This window comes from Misgurnus anguillicaudatus, chromosome 8, assembly GCF_027580225.2.
Source record: "Misgurnus anguillicaudatus chromosome 8, ASM2758022v2, whole genome shotgun sequence".
Classification (NCBI taxonomy): Eukaryota; Metazoa; Chordata; class Actinopteri; order Cypriniformes; family Cobitidae; genus Misgurnus; species Misgurnus anguillicaudatus.
The window spans coordinates 24,408,889-24,430,000 of NC_073344.2; the positions used below are offsets into that span (position 1 = coordinate 24,408,889).

General features: G+C 35.1%; 1 protein-coding gene across 1 annotated transcript in view; it reads right to left on the minus strand.

The window, feature by feature from the left end:
- The window catches only part of eya2 (EYA transcriptional coactivator and phosphatase 2), a 35,105-nt gene extending 19,829 nt beyond the window's left edge, over window positions 1-15,276 (minus strand). The window contains exons 1-3 of the mRNA XM_055214053.2: window positions 15,043-15,276; window positions 297-350; window positions 173-213 (exon numbers count right to left, since the gene is read on the minus strand). The gene's annotated coding sequence lies outside the window, so the exon portion shown is untranslated. The remainder of the gene's footprint in view (window positions 1-172; window positions 214-296; window positions 351-15,042) is intronic.
- Window positions 15,277-21,112: the final 5,836 nt, after the last annotated feature.

A 21,112-nucleotide genomic window follows, 5' to 3' on the forward strand; every position in this document is an offset into this window, starting at 1 on the left:
GCATATTTTTGCTCCAAGCTATAATAAATGAACTTTGGGGTATTTTGAGCTGAAACTTCCCAGACACATTCTGGGCACACCTGAGACTTATATTACATCTTGTAAAAATAGGCATAATAGGTGCCCTTTAAGTAGACATTGTTTACAATAATATACTGTAAATATCACTCACTTGTTGTAAAACTGTTGCCTGATGTGTTTGCCTTGTGGCCCCTGTGAATGAATAATATATGAATTAATTAATGGCATAAATGCACTACAGATACAGAATAAAAGTTGTTAAAGTTTATTCAGACCTGTAAATGTGGGCAGTTTGTCGTTATACTTCCTCTTTTACACCATCAGCTGTCCTGAAAAATGACAGACCCGTTTGTTATACAAAATGTATAAATCACCTCGGGCAACAATACAACTCTGAAGAAGTGTTTAAAAGACAACATAAAAATGCACAATTCGTGTTTAATCGTGCCTGAAGAACTGACAGCATTTCTGGATGACAGGGTACCTGCGGTTTCCAAAAGCACACATAATTAGAATAGTGAGATACAGACAACAGTAGAACTCTTGTTTGTATAAACCTGCTCGGTAGGACCGTGTTCCTGGAACAAAACAATGTCTAACCTGATTTGTGAACCTGGCATAGTTTGGCTTAGGAAACCACAGGTGGTGCGACGTGCCGAGCGAATAACAACAGAGGGCGGGGATAAAGTTTTTTTTGCTTATGATGTCCCTGTTCTGGGATCAGCCGATGGGAGATGCTGATAGTAATGTGTAAAGTATGCATGAATACAGATGAGTAAGCAGTAAAAGACACTTTTAACCTGTCGCTCAACTGCATTAGCAACACAAATATCATGGGTTTGATTCCCAGAGAACACACATACTGATAAAAACTACCGTCTCATTGCAAGTTGTGTTATAGTCACAACATTTTTTTATTACATTTATTCGTGCTATTGACATGATTTTCCACTGTTTTTCGTGACACTGGAGCACAAATGTCTTTTTCGTGGCAGCCAGCACAAATTTCTATAAACAGTTTTTCTTTATCGTGTCTTTTTTTTCTCATAGTTTTAAAATCATTGTCACTTGGGGTTAGGGTTGGATTCAGGGTTTTCATTAGGATGTAATTTTATACATTGGTTTCTACATGTTTTTCTTTCGATTTTAAAACTATTTTCACTTTGGGTAAGAGTTGGGGTTTGGGTTAGGATGTCGCAAAAAGTGATTTTAACCCCAACCCCAAGCGACAATGGAAAAAAAACAAAACATAAAATGACAAGATAAAGAAAGTCATGCCACAGACACAAAAAACTGTTTATAGACATTCGTGCTCCAGTGGCACAAAAAAACAATGGAAAATCATGTCAATATCACAAATAAATTTATCAAATATTTTGTGACTATAACACAAATTTCCGTGAGATTGGGTTGGATAAAAATGTATAAACTGAATCTCTATGTACATTTCTCGCTTTTTATTCGCCATATTTATTGACTAGTCTGAAAAATCTCCCCTACTTCAAGGCATCTCGATTAATTTATTTATTCATGTTCTTGGACACGATTTTCTGCTTTTTTCGTGCTATTTTTAGAAATTCGTGCTAAGTGACACAAAAAAGACATTTGTGCCCAATGACATGACAAAAAGCAGAAAATCGTGTCCATGAACATGAATAATTATATCAAATATTTTGTGACTATACCACGACCAAGACTATACCACAGAAAAATGCAACACCCCTATAACTTAAATCACAAAAACAGCACAGAAATGTTGTCTTTTAAATTGTTCGTCTCTCTGTTTGTCCCTCGGGGCATCTACATTTCTCAACCTTTACCAAGAGACGCTAAATATCAGCAATATTAAAAGTCAGCGGAGAAGACAGAAAGCAAAAGCTATAAGACAATGTCTTGTAGAAAGCAATGCCTTTTAATGCACTCCTTTATGGAAACAATTTTAGCTGAAATCAATGTGCCAGATTCAGATCTCAGTTTAATAAGTCTGACAGTTCAGACAGCATGCGAGGTGAATAACGCTTAATGTCTGCGGTCGGGTGGAACCTTACCAATGTTTAAAACAAACAAAGACAATGTCTCATTACATACCCGTCTGTTTTCTCAGCAAACAGTTGCGACGTTACCATACAGACGTATTTAAGATTAAAAACATATCGTGTGACTGTCACGACGACAGCAAAGCTGCAATGGTTTCGTAATTGAGGAAGAAAGTATAGAAGTTTTAAAGTATAATGATTTTTTTGAAAGTAAAGTGTGTAATTTCTAAGATAAACCTGAGAAAGTAAGAAAGAAAAATAAAGAAAGTGAACACTCCTGTCGCACTTCATTCCTCTGCACACAAACTTCACACTTTCTCACATCTAACGTGTGGACGTGTAAATGAGATTTGAAAGCTACAGTAAGATTTTCCTTGGCTTACAGTGTACATTAAACACTGCCTAAAAAGTTTTGTGTGATTCTCACACAAAGAGTCATACAGGCCACTTTTATTGACATAGGGGCGAGACGATAACAGATTTAAACTTTTTGCTGAACTATCCCTTGAATTTTGTATAAACAAACACACGTTCTGCTTGTTTTCCGATAACAAACTCTCCAGGTCAGAGATGCACATTGATAATTTTCTAACACCTGCTGACTCTCCACAGAGGGAGACTGACAAAGAGTCACACGGGTAACGAAAATGTTTCTGGAGAAAATAAACCATACGAAATATTAAAGCAGAAGCAGAGAGAGCAAACACGGGCCGCCCAGCGCAGCGCTGACTTCCTGTGATGCGCTGTGTGCTTCCTGCTGAGAGCGTCCCAGAGCGAGAGGGCATGGGAACGAACGCTCAAATCCCTCTCACAGGGGTAAAGTGAGCTAAAACAAACCCCGGACGGGGCACGGCCGGTCCGCAGCGCTTCACCTGGTCTCAGCGCGTTTCTGCTTGCGCTTGCTTTTTCACGGCTATCATATTGCACAGAATGCCTTACATCAGTGCGTGCTGTCGTATGCCTGCCTCTTTTTACCCAGAATGCAATTCATCGTCATTCCAACTTAAAAAAATTGCAGAAATATCAATGAAATTGTAATGAAAGGGCATTGGAAGGATTGCACTATAAAATTATCTTTTTAACTAGGAACTAAAATTGCTTTATTCTTTTGCTGCTAACATCAACAACATGTTCCTCAAATCAACTATTTTGCCAGATATGTATCCGATATGTTGGCCAATAATCGGCATTGGTTGATAAAAGCAAAATGTTAAATTTAGCTTTAGTTTAAAACTAGCCGATAGTCATGGCCGATATATCCTCTCAATCAAAAGAAAACAGGAAAATGCAATGAATTTAAGCTCTGTGTATAAAAAATGTAAAGAAACATCACTAGTTTAATAACTATATGAATGAATAAAATTTAGAAAATATTATATGGAGAATTTAATTTATAAAACTATCGGTATCGGCAGATATCACTCTGAATAATCATCTATATGTATCGGTGAAAATAATTTATATCGAAGCATTTCAAGTTTTTATATTTATATTGCACTTTTGTTTTACAGTGCTGCACTATTTGAAAGTTTAAGTTATTACAAAGCTCATTATATGAATGAATAACATTCTGAAAATAATTTATATAGGTGCATTTCAAGTTTTTATATTTATATTGCACTTTTGTTGAAAGTTTAAGTTATAACAAAGCTCATTATATGAATGAATAAAATTCTGAAAATATTATATCCAGAATTTTGTTTATATAACCACCAAACTATCGGCATCAGCAGATATCTCTCTGAATAATCAGCTATACATATCGGTGAAAATAATTTATATCGGTGCATTTCAAGTTTTTATATTTATATTGCACATTTGTTTTACAATGCTGCAGTATTTGAAAGGTTAAGTTATAACAAAGCTCATTATATAAAATTCTGAAAATATTATATCCAGAATTTAGTTTATATAACCACCAAACTATCGGTATCGGCAGATATCTCTCTGAATAATCAGCTATACATATCGGTGAAAATAATTTATATCGGTGCATTTGAAGTTTTTATATTTATATTGCACTTTTGTTTTACAATGCTGCATTTTTTGAAAGTTAAAGTTATTACAAAGCTCATTATATGAATGAATAAAACTCTGAAAATATGATATGCAGAATTTAGTTTATATACCACAAAACTATCGGTATCTGCAGATATCTCTCTGAATAATCAGCTATACGTATCGGTGTAAATATTTTATATCGATGCATTTCAAGTTTTTATATTTATATTGCACTTTTTTTTTTACAATGCTGCATTATTTCAAAGCAGCTTTGCATGAACAAGCAAACACAGAAAAATGTATTGAACTAGTCAATTGTTTGTGCATTTACAAACTTGTCTTTTAAAAAATATTCTTGTCTACATTTCGTGTTCATCATTTAGTACATTTTAGTTAATAGTAATATTAATAAAAGGAACTGATTGAAATGATTTTGTGCCAAAATATCAATACAGCTAACTATCGCCGGTATCTTAATGTCCTTGCCAATACACAGCCCTACTACACAACCCCTCCACTAGATGAAGACCTCAGCCACGGTTCTGCGTGTCCTGACAGGAGCATTATGGGAAGCAACAGGCCGGGTTAAAGGAGCAGGTCGGCTATCTTTGAAACAAGTCATGAGCCGTAACTTTGCCATATGGTTGTCTGATGTAGAGCGAGCTGTCCAACCCAAGCTGTGATCTAAACTATTCAATCAAACCACTGAACTGCTCTCTGACCAGTAGCTGAGGGCTACATCCCATATGGCGCTGTTTCTAAAGGACGCTGGGTTTGCTGGTGACCGCCACACTGCCTGAAGGGAAACGGTGAGGCATGGTGACCTCTCTGTAACAATACAGCACTTCTGTAGCCCTCATATTTCAACTGTGACTCCAGCAGCCATCTGCCCTTTCATTTCCTTCAGACTCACACACATAGGGATTACACTGTGACAGGTACTCCATTAACAGAGAATATCAATGTAAAAGAAGCCCATCTTCATTTTTCCTTATAGATTAAATCACACTTCAATTTAATGGGATTATGGGGAAAGGATTTATCCTAGTCCAAGACTAAAATGCATGTTTGAGCTGCCTTCATTTAGAAATATCTTGCAATGACGTATCTTCACATATATCAGTTCCATTGTGTCAACCAGTATAGGTTTGTGTAAGGTATATTTGTAAAAAACACTTAAATATCCTAATATAACTAGTCCTAGATTAATCTAAACGCTGTCCAGGAAACTGGCCTGAAGTTTTGTCTATTGTTAAAGTACTTCCTCCTAAAGAAAGAGTAAATACTGTAACACTATCAAAACATTGTTTTGTTTGAGCAGACAGACAAGACAAATGAGTGTTTGAAAACGTTATTTGTTCGATCCTGTTCGGAGATGTTAATGGCACACTTCACTTTTCATACACAAAAGCATTCGGCAGATAGGAACACATGCAATCTGTGGCATTGCAGCAAAAGGCTTTGACTGAGCATCGATTTTTTTCTTTACATCCTCTATTTTGAATGAAACACATTTACATCATGTAAATGTACATACATACATTATCAACCTGTATGAATTTCTTTTTTTCTGATGAACACAAAAGAAGATATTTTAATTAATGATGTTAAGCCAGCCCAGTCACACGAAATTATGTAGTCACATATTTTTTATTCTTTTTCGTAATAATGTCACGAATTTCCGCGCTCCTTCGTGATCGAATGTGTCATTGTCATGCATTGGTTACTCAACTGCTTTGTCCCACTTTCTTACCACTGTTGCTTTGGTTTAGGGTTAGATTTACATAAAATGACATGCTTACCCAAACCCAACTCTAACCCCAACGCCAGGCGACAATGTTTTAAAATTAAGGAAATATAAAAAATTAATCAGAAAAAAATAGTATAAACCAATACTTAAAGTGACATCCTAATGCAAACAACAAATCTAACCCTAAACCGAAGCGACAATGGTTTGAAAACAGAAAAAAGCACCCGAGGAACCAATACATGACAATGACACATAAACAGAAATTCATGATACGATCACAAAAAACCGCGGAAATTTGTGACAGTATCACGAAAAAGAATAAAAAAATTATGTGACTAAAGGTAAATAATTTTGTGAGGCTGGGTAGGATAGCACACAGCTGATGGTAACCATTGACTTCCATAGTAGGAAAAACAAATACGATGTAATTAAATTGGTACCGTCAACTGTGTGCTTACCATCATTCATCAAAATATTTCCTCATCATTTATCACAATACTTCCATAATATTTGTTTTCCTACTATTGAAGGAGTCAATTTTTACAATCTGCTGTGTGCTTGCCATCATTTATCAAAATATCTTCTTGAGGATGAGGAAATTCTGTAATTTTTGGGTAAACTATCCTTTTAAGCTGTGTAAATAAAAAACTTCTGCTTTTATACATTTCACTTTGTTATAGTTCAGTGATGCATTTGACATTAGATAAACATTCATTTTGCTTGTTTTATTGCATAGGGGTCCTATATGTCTCAGACTGCACTGTTTGCTTGACATGGGAGTATTTCAGTTAATAAACTACACTGCTTTTTATTGAATACAACCACGCAGACACACAAAGCGATGAAATGCATACAAAACACTCCAGCACACGTACACACAGATGAAACACACAAACGCTCACATACTCCAGCACACGGCTCATCTGTGGCCAGTTGTCTTTGGGGGACCAATTCGTCTGCAGCCTTTGAACCCAGACTCTCGTAAATAAAGATGCCCGGTCGCACGCGTCTGCTCTTAAGCTCACTAATGGAAAGATGAGGGGTCAATAATGGTCTAGTAATGACCAGTGAGATTCACCAGGTCTTATGTCACTGTCCAGGGATTTGAGAACTCCTTTCGTTGTTTTACAGACACAGTATGAGAGCACAATATGACCAAGTCTATAATATTTATATTTTGTTAACGCTTTACAATAAGGTTGCATTAGTAAACATTACTAAATGCATTAACTAACATGAACAAACAATAAACAATATCGTTTTTCAGCATGTATAAAAGCTACCCAGTCTCACAAAGTTTCGTGATATAGTCACATATTTGTTTTTAATTCTTTTTTCGTGCTATTATTACAAATTTTTGCGTTTTTTTGTGATTGTATAACGAATTCCTGTTTTCATGTGATTATTACGTATTGGTTACTCCTATTTTCAAACCATTGTCGCTTCGGTTAAGGGTTAGATTTGGTGCTTGCATTAGAATGTCACTTTATGTATTCGTTTATACAATTTTTTCTGATGTATTTTTTATATGTCGCCTGGCGTTAACCCTAAACTGAAGCGACAATGGTAAGAAAATATGACAAAACAGTTGAGTAACCAATACGTGATAATCACACGAAAACAGGAATTCGTTATACGATCACGAAAAAACGCAAAAATTCGTGATAATAGCACGAAAAAAGAATATGTGACTATATAACGAAATTTCGTGAGACTGGGCTGATTAAAGAGCACCTATTTTCCGATTCACGTTTTTACATTTCCTTTATGTGTGTATTAGTACATGTTAACAATGTGCAAAATCCCAAAGTAAACCATGGTGCGAGTTATCATTTCCAACGTAAATCTCTTTTCTTGGACTACAACAAACACACGCATTGTAGGCAGCAGTTTACCTCGTCGGTCTGGTGACTTTGGACATGATGGTCATTATCATAATCCCGCCCACTTTTGACTCACAGCGTCTAAGTAGTCTTTGTTTTTATATTTATAATCCGCGTTGGCAAAGTTGATCGATTAATTTGGTCATCTGCATTTTCTGGATCAGATTGGGCTCGTATTGATAAGGTAGACGATATTAACTCCTGCAATTCCATTGTGAGCGAATCTTTCAAACATGGTAAGGAGCGTCACATTTTCGGCTGACGTCAGAGGTATTCAGGCCAATCACAACGTACAGATTTGCTGTCCAATCGAGGACACAGCGTTTTTCAGAACAATGAGTTTTTACAAAATCTGAGCGTTTCATGAAGACAGAGATTTTTGGAGCAACAATGTACGGTATGTGGAAAATAATGAACCATAAAGCACACGAACACATTGTATTATATCAAATACACAAAATAACGTTGTTTTAAGCAATGTAATAGGTGCTCTTTAATTCTTGTTAGTCAATACAGTTATTCATGTTAGTTCATGGTGCATTAACTAATGTTAACCGTTACAATGCTTAATTTAATAAATGTATGAGTAAATGCTAAAATTAACATGAACTAAGATTAATAAATGCAATAAGTATTGTTAGTTCATTGATAGTTAATTGGAACTTTAAAGGGTTAAATGATACGGAAATTAAAGGCATTACAATTTTATTTTATTTTATTAATTTTATTTAATTTAGTCTTTATATTTAGAACGTGCATATACGCAGACTAAAATACTAAGATAAATGAATTAATCAGTCAATTAATGAATCAATTTTTTAGGTTAGCGTAACATAAAAATATAAGTTAAACAATTTCAACTTGATTTTATAAGTTATGTCAACTTCTCACAAGCCAAAACTTAAAATAGTAGGTTGAATTAACTTGCAAAACTGTTGTCTTAACTTTAAGCTGCATTTGTTACATTGAGATTACCATTATGTAAAACATAATAAATATTATCAATATTTATTGTGACTTTGCACCCATCCAGGCTTAGTGTTACATTTATAATTTATTATTATAGTTACTGTTAAACTAGTTTAAATAGAGAAATCATAACACCCTGAATTATAAATCATTTTTCATGTCAACCACTAAAGCAATGAATACTACAAAATATGTTAGTGTGTGGAAAAGCCTCATCTCCCACTAACACCAAGCTATCAGTTTTCCATCCTCAAGATAGACTTTTAATTTATTGGCTGCTGTTATTAAAGAGCCCGGCCCGAGCGCGGCTGCGTGATCTTGGCCACCATGTATGTGTGTAACACTAACCGCCTGCCATGGTGGGCTCTGCTTTCCACATGACAGCCTCAGAGAAGAGAAAGCCAACTTTTCATGCCAGCTTGTATGGAAGGAACCCCTCACCCCACACACGGGTTCCTCTCCCACTCTCTGACTTATGTGTAATCGACCCTCTTCGTTTAGATATTTGTCCCCAATTTCTCCAACCAATCCATCCCCCACCCTTTCTATCGCCACCCTCCAGATTTGCTGGACCCTTCACCCCTGGAGCGATGCCCTGAGACGCGGGTCACAGACGGGGACAGCTGGTGGACCTCCCAGAAGTCATCTTATAAGAGTAAGGTGGTCTGTCGGACAAAAATTAGTTCCCAGGTAACACATCTGGCCTGATCGAAACAGGGGGTTCAGACTGCTTTAGACTTTGAGCCTTGTTTTTGGTCCCTGTATATGAAACTGTGAGCTCAATCCAACATCTCAGATCTCTCTGGATGTCAGAACATTTCACAATTTTTTTGTTTTGAAGGACAGTTATAAGTAATTGATTTTATATTAGAGATATAGTAAATCTTAAAATGTAATATTTTAAGGTTTGTACAGATGTCTAATGCAGATTGTATGAAATCAGTAATAGTAATGTTTGCTTTAATTATTCTCTGCCATAAACATACTATCAAATAGATATTTACAAATATTTTTCTTATTTTATTTGGCGTATATAAGCATTTCCCAAGTGATACGTCATCAAAAATTGACAACCATCACAAATACTACATATAGTTTATTCAGTTTGCACTGCTGAACTTTTAACCTCAGACATGTTTTTAATGCTAGAATCCCTGCCTTAAATTATAAAAGACAGACACCGAATTATATATTTCTTTATCAAAGAAACCTGTTGAAAAATGTCCTGCTTATTTTCCCCCAGGGCGTTTTGCGTGTATAAACTTGCCCAAGCAGCAGAAAGAAGGAAAATTACGTCCTTATTCAAGAGAACCAATTTGTTTGGATTGTCTGCCATCCAAGTTTTCAGTCACCACCTTTGCAAAATGATTTTGAGACGAGAATGCACTTAATCCTCAAAAAATCCCATCATTACTTAGGTGAAAATAAAGTTTGATGTTGTGATGAATTGTTTTTGGTGAGAATGAATAAGAGACCATCAAGTGTTTAATCCCTTCTAGAGCAATTAACAACATCAGTGTCATAAAAATCCCAATCAAAGCATTATTCACATATAAGCAAGATTTTATGGAAACAAATGTGTAGCGTAAATTCACTGTACATTTGTATAAAAGCATCTGTCAAATTCAAATAAATGTTTATGTTATGTGCTCTGATGCAAGACTTAAATTCTTAATAATAAATGTAAATAATCAAAGTTAATGTGTTAAATTCAAATATAATACTCTTTACGATGACCTATCATTCATATACTATACACATTAATTTTGCTAATTGTAAATGCCAGAATGTATAGGCTACTTTCTAAATAAACATGCAAGTAATATGCATTAGGAATTTAACTAAAAAATATATTTTACGTGTAAAGTATTCAGTTCAACTGATTTTTTTCACACAAAAAAATATTAATGTAACGGTAACACTTTACAATAAAGTTAGTTAACAGTTAGTTAATGGTTAACAAACCATGATCAATACATTTGTTACAGTATTTATTCATCTTTGTAAATGTTAGTTAATAGAAATAAAGCTTTTAATTGTTTGTTCATGTTAGTTCACAGTGCATAACGTTAACAAGATTTTAATAAAGTATTAGTAATTAGTAAAGATTAATAAATGCTGTATATGTGCAGTTTATTATTAGTTCATGTTAACTAATGTAGTTAAGTAATGTTAACGACAACACAATCATATGGCAAGTCGTGTTATAGTCACAAAATATTTGATTAATTTATTCATGTTCATGGACATGATTTTCTGGGTTTTTTTTCTTTTTCGTCTCAGTCAACACGAATTTCTATAAATAGTTTTTTTTTTTCGTGTCAGTGGCACGACTTTCTTTTTTTGTGTCATTTTATGTATTGTTTTCCTCATTGTTTTTCCTATTGTTTGGGGTTGGGGTTAGATTTGGGGTTTTGGGTTAGGATGTACTTTTATGTATTGGTTTCTACATGTTTTTCTTCTGATTTTTTTAAAACTATTTTCACTTGGGGTTGGGGTTTGAGTTAGGATGTCTAAAAATTTAACAAAAAGTCATCCCAATCCCAAGCGACAATTGTAAAAAAATAGGGAAAAACAATGAGAAAACAATACATAAAATGAAACGAAGAAGAAAGTCATGCCACGAACACAAAAACTATTTATAGAAATTTGTGTTGACTGAGACGAAAAAGACAAAAAGTGTAAAATCTTGTCCATGAACACGAATAAATTATTCAAATATTTTGACTATATGACTTGAGATTGGGTTGCTAATGAACCTTATTGTATAGTGTTAACGATGCAACTATTTATAACTATACTTTTGTGATACTGGTCACCCCTGATTCACATCCACAAACTAAAGCAACAGATTTTTAACGATTATTAGACGAAAAAAAACACGAATAAAAGCTCAACATCAAGGGGTGATAGCAAATCGAATGTGGTCGTATGAATGAATACGAATTAGCCAACTCAAATTGCCATGAGATTTTGTTGGAAACAACAGTTTGCTTTATCAGCACATGACACTGATGCCTGTGTGTGTGTGTGTGTGTGTGTGTGTGTGTGTGTGTGTGTGTGTGTGTGTGTGTGTGTGTGTGTGTGTGTGTGTGTGTGTGTGTGTGTGTGTGTGTGTGTGTGTGTGTGTGTGTGTGTTATAAGTACTGAAGGGTGGTAACAGCTAAAGAAGCAGCTGCTGTTTGGTGAAAGAATGAGACTATGGGGGGGGGGTGTATAAAGTACTTAACTTTCTGTGTGTGTGTGTGTGTGTGTGTAGATTGAAGTGAACCTCATCATGTTCCCCAGACAGATTTAAAATTAATAATAAAAGTGCGTATTGCTTCCTACTTATTCATACACACACACAATGGCGTCCATAAACTATTTAGTTGTGTGTTTAGTACTCATTGTGTTACAGTCATGAATGATACAGTGTGGAGAGGTGCATTGTTGTTTTATTGCTGTGCGTGGACGACAAAACCTCACGTCTAGAGAACTGAATAATTTTGGGGTGAGATCTTTTTTTTCTTGGGTCAGTAACTAATGCTCAGCTCAACACATAGCACTCGAGTTGTGGCAACCGGCCACGACATTCAAGCAGAATTGGGTTAGTTTTGCATTAGCAAACAAAGAGTCTGTAGAACCGGATTAGTTTGGTTCTGATGGTTATTACGACTGATTTGATAATACGGTTACGGCCTGAACCCCAGTGAACTCTACACTAGACTCTCGCTTTGATCAAACTCAGTAACAGTGAAGCAGACGTATTTCATTACCACCAAACATCGAATTGAAACGCAGTAAAATGGAGTTGATCTAGTTTCAAAGATCTCCTGTGCCCATACAGTGCATGATGAATTGTGCGCTTTATATTTTGTTTATCTTTACTATTACTTGGGTTTTGTAATTGTTGTGTATATGTTTGAAGTTTGTTTATCCCTTTATCTTTAGCAGTCCAGAATTCTTCTGATGATGTGGCAGAGGTCTGAACTTTGACAACGGCTTCTCGCTACCGATCACGTTACGCGAGCCTCTGGAGGTTTGGGAATCCCTCTACGGGCACTAGCTAAATATTTTGCTCATTACGACCAAGGTTATCTTCCATCTGGGGTCTGGAAGCTCTGGATCGGTCGACTATTCAAAGCTGAGCCGGAGTTCAAGGCCTTCAGCCTCACCCTAAATCGAAGGGTTAACGCCAGCCGACTCGCAATGAAACGAGTGACGATAAGCTCAGGAAGAACTGCGCTTCCTACAAAAATATTTATCATTCCACAAGCCTTTGGCTACAGAGGACTTTAGGAATTAATGTGTGTTTTTTTAGGAGGGGGTGGCTGGGCTGCTCAGGATCGGGAACGCAAGCCTTTCTCTGCCTCGACCAGGAATCATTCAGCTTATTCCCAATCGATTAGCTTAAGTAATCAAAACTATGATGGTAAGAGGCCTTTGTGAGAAAGACGGAGCTCAGAAAAGAAATAGTGACAAACAAAGTGTTAAACTTTCCCTTGGGTTAACAATAAAATAGGTGTTTTGATGTTTACAGTAGTTGTTTACAATAAGCTGCACTTTTATATACCTGACAAAAATATCTGACTACTTTGAAGCATATTACATGTAAATGCAAAAGTTTTTTTCACTTATTCACTTTTAAATCAGCTATACAAGTCAAGAGTGAACACTTATGGCATTATAGACTTCATTTGGAGACAAATATGATTTGTTGCAAGAGTAAGTTTTTATGCATGATAGCTGCTTTTGTATTTTTATCCTTGATATTTAAGCAATAGCAGTATAAGAAGCCGGTATATGACAGTATAAACCACAATCATTATAATTTTTACAAAAATAATCACAATATAATTGTTTTTTGTTTAACCACACTTTCAATTTACCAAAGACAGTCCACCACACATACAACAGAGAAAATACAATTAGTTTGTTTATCAATGTCATTTCAGGAGATGTGCTTGTGTTTAAAAGATAAAGTGATATAAACACTAAACCCGTGAAATACACTGAGAGCAAATAAAATGTACATTTTTAGATGTCAGTATCCAGTTTAAGATTTCTGCCGTGTTGTGAACTCGGACTGTTATTAAATTGTAATTGTGCAGTTGTGTGGTGAGATCTTGTGAAGTATTGAATGTGTTGAGACGGGGGTTGTGTGAGAAACTCTTAGTCGATGAATGCTTCTCTTTGAAAAATGCTTAGCAAGGAACCCTAAAATTACCTTATTAGCTTCCTGCTTGAGTGATTTCAGAGTTATAATTTAGCTCAACAACACTGCATCTGTTTGTTAACAAAACATGATTATATAAAGAAAACTGCTAATAATAACTAAAAATCTAAGACTGAAAGTGAAAGATATGTTTAGACGTTTAGGTTTGAAAATCAAATTCTTATTTTGGGACGTTCTGTTCTCATAAGAATTGCTTCTTAATTATAATAATGGATTTCTTTGCCTTATGACAACACAACTATTTTTGCTCATAATATAAAAATAACTCTAAAACATGCATTAAAAGTGCATGAGGGAAAATAAAGAATCTTAAGTTCATTATACTTTTAATTTGAACTTGCAACATTAACTATTAATATTTAATATTATAAAGTGACACATTGTAAAAACACAGTTTTAAACGTGTTTAAAACACAAAGTGCTGCATTTATCAGGTAATGCACTGAATCAATATTCAACATCATTTTAATCGTATGACTATAATTCATAATCAACTAATTGACACTTAAATACAAATTTACTGATTTAAAAAAGATTAAGTTTGTATTTTCAGTTTGTAGAGGATTCTACACAATATCAAAAACATAAATATAACAACAATGACAATTTGTGAATGCTATTGTTGTGTGTGGAAGTAATTCTTTAACAAAAATCTTAAAAATAATGAATAATAATAAAAGCATATTTTACAGTCTGGTGCAATGAGACTATTAATGTTGCCAAGAATTTTTTAAGTATCCTTATTTATGAAAGGACCCATTGAAAAATTCACCTGAATAACTTTACATGAATTACAAATTAATGGTTTTAAATAAAATCGTTTGGTGAAGTGTTTTGCAAAATCTGTCTAAAATATAATGACAAACAAGAAAACACTAAAGCAAAATAACTAAATACAGAACTTGTGTTATTTTGTTACTGCATATGAAAGATATCTTGGTCTTTAAACATCCTTAAAAATTGACATGTTTACCTGTTACTGTAATAGTGACTTTGTCAACACGGCCAAATAATAAAAAAAATGATTTAGAAATACTGAAATAAAAATACGCGCTTCAACGTGATGTAACAAAAAGATACCTGATATAATAGCTGTTTTTATAATATTACATACCGTACCAATATAAAACAACAAACCAGTTAGTAATACGAGTATGCACTTACCATATTTGAAGCAGGACAAATATAAATTCAGATAAGTTTCCTCTCCATCATCCTGTGTAATGATCAGTAATCGGTTTGCTGTCTTGATGCCAATGGATATAAAGCCGCATCAGAGGTGTAGTGTTTGTATAAAGCAGATGTTTTATGTTTATTTCTGCATTCACTGTCAGCTGTGTAGAAAGTCGCGTGTTGTGTACCCTCGCGCGTGCCGCACTACACTGCGCACTGATGTGAAGACACAAGAAATAAATGAGTGCGCACAAGTTCCGCCTCCACACACACACGCGTGTCGAGCTCTCTCTCTCTATCCTTGTGTGTGTGTGTGTGTGTGTGTGTGTGTCTGTGTGCGCGCGCGCGCGCGTACGCCCTCGCTGTGAGAGCATAGCCTCCCTTTGGGGACATTCAGGGACATATCATTAAAAAAACATAAGAAACTTGAAAGTATTCATGTGTAAAATAATCAGTAGGCTAATGATTTGCCTATTTACAGTATGTTAATTTTACTCATTAAACCATTTATTTTGATAAGTAATAATGTGTTCACACAGCTAATCTGATTACATCTCTTTACAGAGGTAAATGTGCTTCATTAATTAACTAATAAATGATAATAAATAGCTATAGTAAACATATATGGTTATGCTGGTCATTATAATGAGTTCGTGTTTGTGTGGGGGATACTGCCAGTCTGTTACAAGTTTATTTTAGTGTTGAAATTAAAGTTGAATTCCTGTACATGTTTTTATTGGGTTAATTCCTGCACTTCTCAATAGTCACACTTTACCCATACAAAAATTAACAATGGTTTTACTACAGTTAAAAAACATGGTTACTGTAGTAAAACCATTGTAACCACAAAATAACCATGCACTGTAAAAAATACTTTGCTCCCTTAAAATGTTTTGTTGAATCAACTCGGATTTACAAGTAATTTCAACTTACTATTATTTATCTTGACTAGACATGAGTTGTTATAACTACAGGCGAGTTGTTATAACTTATAAAATTAAGTTGACTTTTCTCAACTATATTTTATAAGTTGTGACAACTCATCTCTGTTTACATGACTTGTAAATCTGAGTTGATTTAACCAAAAATTTTAAGGCAGCAAAGTATTTTTACAGTATGGTTTTCAAAAACTATAGTAAAACCATGGTTTTGCTGATAGTAATCAATACACAGAAAAAAACATGGTTACTACACTTTTACCACAATAAAACCATGGTTAATTTTCGTAAGGGTAATTATGATGATTATTTTAAATGATTTAAGTGTTGCTCAGTCATGACATCACAAACACAATCAAATGTAAACAAATAACCTGAAGTCAAGCTAAAATACACTAGTCAACATTCGAAGTGGATCAAAACCTTTCCTAAAAGTTGTCTTAATACCAATACCCATTACCCGTTCTTGTCTTAGGACAACTTTGATGAATGTTTTTGATCCACTTCAAATGTTGACTAGTGTATTTGTTATAATGTTGAGATAAAATAAGGTAACTTGTTAAATAACTAAGTACTAGGTTAGGAGTGTAAACTTTAGTAGAGTTGAGTAACTGACAGGCAGTTAAACTCAATAAATGTTGTTCCTGTTTTTATGAAGTTCCTTTTTAATGTGAACAGTCACTGCATATAAGACTCAAAGTAAATAGAAACAGATCACAAAGCAGTTTTACAATCTCAATATTTTATACCCTTCCACATGAAATTGTGGGCAACACAATCTCATAGCAGTTGTACACATTTTACAAGGTGGTTAATTCGTATTAAGTGGTACGACCACATTCACATACGACCATAGTTTTCTTATAGTTTTTATAATAGTCGTACGTACTCGAGGGTATGGACAAATTTTCATATGCATTTCAAACATTCGTGTATGTTCTGGATTTTATGTTTGATATGTCAAAAGTGCAAGATGCTCAGGTCTGACTAGTAATCTTCATCATATTTCCTTTGATTCACTGTGATTTCCTTGAATGTATGAAAATGAAATATGTTAATTATGTTAATTTCCACATTTATATAAGGTCAAGGTGTATCTTTATTTTCTGGGTAACAGCAATGAAAGTACTTAAAAAGTGTGACAACTAGCCCCACTCCAACCCTCAACATCATCAGAGACAAAAATCTCTTTCAAAATCAGATGGATGGGGAATTCCTATACTGTTTACCTCGAGGAGCTACAATATCTAAAGTTCGAATCAAGTTCAGACTTTATTAACGTTAAGAAGAATCATTACAACATGAACCATCATCTGGATACAATAAGAGTTGATTCAGATGTGTGTCTGATATGCTTGTTGATTTGATGTTTTTCCAGGGATGCCAACAGTCTGGCAGACGAGAGAAGGTCAAACGAGTAAGAATAAAAATCAGTGAGCGTGCGTTTAGGAAAAAGTCCTGTAACCCTACCTACCACTGTACTTAAGTAACGCAACCCAGACGCCAATTTATCTTCTCATGATTCATTTTTGCGAGGAGGGTGGGCGATGTTGTCTTTATCTTTATTTGTCTCTTGGAGTTTTGTCGAGCCGGTCAATCGTGCAGAGAACAGTGAGGGGTTCGAGAGATTTTAGCCCCAGTTCACCACTTGTGATTCTTTAAACGCAAAGAGCTGGAACCCATTTCCAAAACATCCCCAAAAGAGAGTAAATTGATTTTTACAGAAGTTTACATTCAGCTGATACCAGTACTCATATAAAAACGTATTTTAGTGAATATATTTAGGACAAGGCACTATTACTGCATCTCATTAGATTACAGACATAAATGATCCTCAAATCACAAGGCTTGTTCCCCAAAGATTTGCATCAAAAGACGACCAGAGCCATATTAGAAAATCATTAGAAAATTAAACCTGATCTCAAAAAAATTTGTGAAAAAGTCACAAAATGCTTTGCTAATTTTTCCTTGTCATTGTCACGTATTTCCGCCATTTTACGTGTCCAAGCCACGAGTTTCTTTTTCGTGTCATTGTCACGTATTGGTTACTCAACTGTTTTTCTTTTTTTAAAACGATTGTCGCTTCGATATGGAGTTCGATTTGCTGTTTGCGTTAGAATTTCACTTTAAGTATTGGTTTATATTATTTTTTCGTATGCTTTTTAAACCATTGTCACCTGACGTTAGGGTTAGAGTTGGGTTTGGGTAAGGATGTCATTTTATGTAACAGAAAGTCGTTCTAAACTCAAACCGAAGTGACAATGGTAAGAAAATAGGAAAAACTGTTGAGTAACCAATACGTGAAACTGACACGGAAAAGAAAGTTGTGGCACAGACACGTAAAAATTAGCAAAATATTTCATGACTATTTCACGAAATTTGTGAGATCAGGCTAAGAAAATTCGACATTTCTAAATGATATTTTTGGCCCTTCAGCTTCTATGAAACCACTTGACATAGCAAACAGTCTTGCAACTGTGTAGCAACACACCAAGACATAAGGGTCTTATCTAGAGAAACCATCTTCATTTTCACCAAAAAATAACTAGACCTTAAGTATTATGTAATCATGTGGAAAGGTCACGCATGACGTATATGAAACTACCGCTCCAGTGTTTACAATTGTAGAGAAAGAGATGTTGTATGGGGAATGATGCTAATTAATGTCTTTGTGTTAGTTTATTGTTTAAAATGGTCCGCAAGTTTGCGTTTCACATATTTAACGTATGACCTTTCCACGTGATTATGTCATTTATGTAAGGTCGCGCTGGCGCATCACACGTCTAGTGCAAGATGAGAAATTGTGGTTTAAAAGTATCGTATTTTCGGTCTATAAAGTGCATTTTTTTTCATAACTTGGCTGGTGCTGCGTCTTATAGTCACGTGCGCCTTGTAAGTCAGTATGAATTAATTTTGACATTTATGAGGCAAGAGACAACATTTCCGTCTACAGCCGCGAGAGTCCGCTATATGCTGCTTCTGTATTTATGTAATTTAATGGATTCTGTAATGTGGAATGACGAGTATGCAAACTTCTAGTTGGCTTGTTTGGTTAATTTAGACTATTCAACCTTCCAGGTAAGTTCTGTATGCTATGGTTTATCGTTTAAATAACTGATAATATAACTTTAACGTACAGACATCTATTTAGCCTGTCTGCTATTTTTTAGTTGAATAAATTGCTTTTCCAAATTAAATGTCTGTTCTTCAGCTTGGATTTTGTGAAATCATTTCCAAATAAACGCAACGTATAGTCCACTGCAACTTATTTCGTCTTAATGATGCATTTTTGAAAGATGCGGCTTATACTCCAGTGCGGCTTATAGTCCGGAAAATACGGTACATATTTTTTATCTTTTGGTGGTGAAAATGACAAACGTTTTACTAATTAAGAACCTTATGCCTTGGTTGGGACCGTTTAGAGCCCTTGCCATTTTAAACTGCATTGAAACTGTAAACTGTTGAGGTCCACTAAAGTCTTCTATTCTGGAATGTTTTCCCTTAAAAAAACTTAAAGGAACAGTATGTAGGATTGTGGCCAAAACTGGTACTGCAACATGACAACATAAACATCAGTTGAGGGCTGCAACTCCACTTTTTAAATGACAATATCCTGGCTAGACCGCTGTTGTCAGTGATATAAGTATTTGAAATGAAAATAATTTCTTAATGTCTAGTATCAGGGCCATTTTATGATTAATTGATTTAAATTTCTTACATACTGTTCCTTTAATTTCTTCTCAACTGAACAAAGAAAGATACAAACATCTCGGATGACATGGGGGTGAGTAAATTAACTCAAGTGGAATATTCCTTTAATAAAAGCATCGTAGCAGTGCCTTGGCAACCATTCAGAACACCCTAGCAACTGCATAGCAACGAGCTAAAGATCACTTTGAATCCCTTAGCAACCACCCACATCAGCTCAACATCATGGCAGTGCGTTGTGCTCATTAAGGAAAAATCTTAAAATGTACTTCAATAAACACAGTACAGTCTTATATTAATAATCTCTCTTTCTCTCTCTCTCTCTCTCTCTCTCTCACTCTCCCTGTACTTTAGTGTGTAGTAGTGTGCCCCGCCTCCTGGTGAACCCCACTGGTGCCCCTCTTGTCCTTGGAATGTGGAAATCATTTCCCCTTTAATTTTATAATGGGGGTGTTGAGGGGGGCTCCCTTTGGTTCAATTTTCACCAGCACCATAAACAGCAGCAGTGGTACGAACGGCACGGACATCTGTTTTCTCCATCGCCAAGACTTTAATGATCGGGCAATAAAAGTTTAATTTGACAGAAATTGCAACAGATGTTTCAGCCGATAAAGTTCAGATAGAAGCAATATCTCTGGAGACCTTACTGACCCGAGTCCTTCAAATCACTGCCTGTCTCATTTCACTGCTGTATAGTCTTTGACATAAAAGTCTTTTCGCAGCAAAACTTTAAACCTTTATGAATCATCGGGGATCTTGAGCCGCTATATGTTTCTTTTGAGATTAAAGTTCTTCATGTTACATTAGGTTCTTCAGACTTGTGTGTTGATTATTAACAAGAGAACTCAAAGCAGTAAAATGTAATTTTTAAGCCGTAGTACTTCTGTAAAGAGACATACTTTCTAGTCAGTCTGGATATTGGTGGTCTCCATATAACAGATGGCTGGAGAGCTGTATCTAAAGACACCAATCTTGCTAAATAAGACAAGAATGGAGATAGTCGAATGCGATGTTGAGTTTCTCGCAGGGCTGTAAAAGCACTGCTAGAACGTTCATTCTTCTCAGAAACTTGATTGAGAGGTGTGTACAAATGTACTTAAGTCTCAAAACAAATTATGGACGGTTTCCAAGAATGTTCTGTCAAATAATGATTCAACGGTGCCTCGCAGGAAGGTATTTGATACAAACACAATGTTATTATCCCATGAACTCATATTCAGTCTTGTCTCGTCGATTCATATGAACAATGTCGTTCTGGAATGAGCTTTGCTGAAATTCAGAAACGTCTCATAATTCAGAGAAAAGGAACAGACACTCAATAGTGACGCAGAAGTGAAGAATTAATGAAAAGTGATACCTTTATTGATGACAGGTGTCTGTCGACACTTTTGTTATGCTTCAATGGCAAAGTAAAA